Here is a 382-nt window from a genome sequence, read left to right on the forward strand (position 1 = left end):
TCCAGGGAAATCCCCTAGAAGCATTGGTTCTAGCTCTGCTGAGCTCTCCTCCATTTCAAATACAAAGAGGGCTGTGGACCTCAGCTAAACCTTACCTGACCAACACAAAGGTGTTCTGAGCACATATGACTTCTTGAGGTCCCTTTCCACACCAAGTACTAATGATTCTGGAGTCTCAATACTGTGGAGATAAAGCTTGTCATAAGAAAATTTCCACAGGAAAGACTTGGCCTTGTGCTTTATTGAGTAGCATTCGGGCCCACCACACCGTTGTCAGTTATTTCTTGACATCATGTATTTCTTGGGAAACATAAAAGATATTAAGTGCAATTACCTTATAGTACCATAGCTACAATGAGGGACATTCAGGAAAGACAAGTGA

This window comes from Sturnira hondurensis, unplaced genomic scaffold (genome assembly GCF_014824575.4).
Source record: "Sturnira hondurensis isolate 20B ecotype Veracruz unplaced genomic scaffold, ASM1482457v3 Scaffold0008992, whole genome shotgun sequence".
NCBI classification, from domain to species: domain Eukaryota; kingdom Metazoa; phylum Chordata; class Mammalia; order Chiroptera; family Phyllostomidae; genus Sturnira; species Sturnira hondurensis.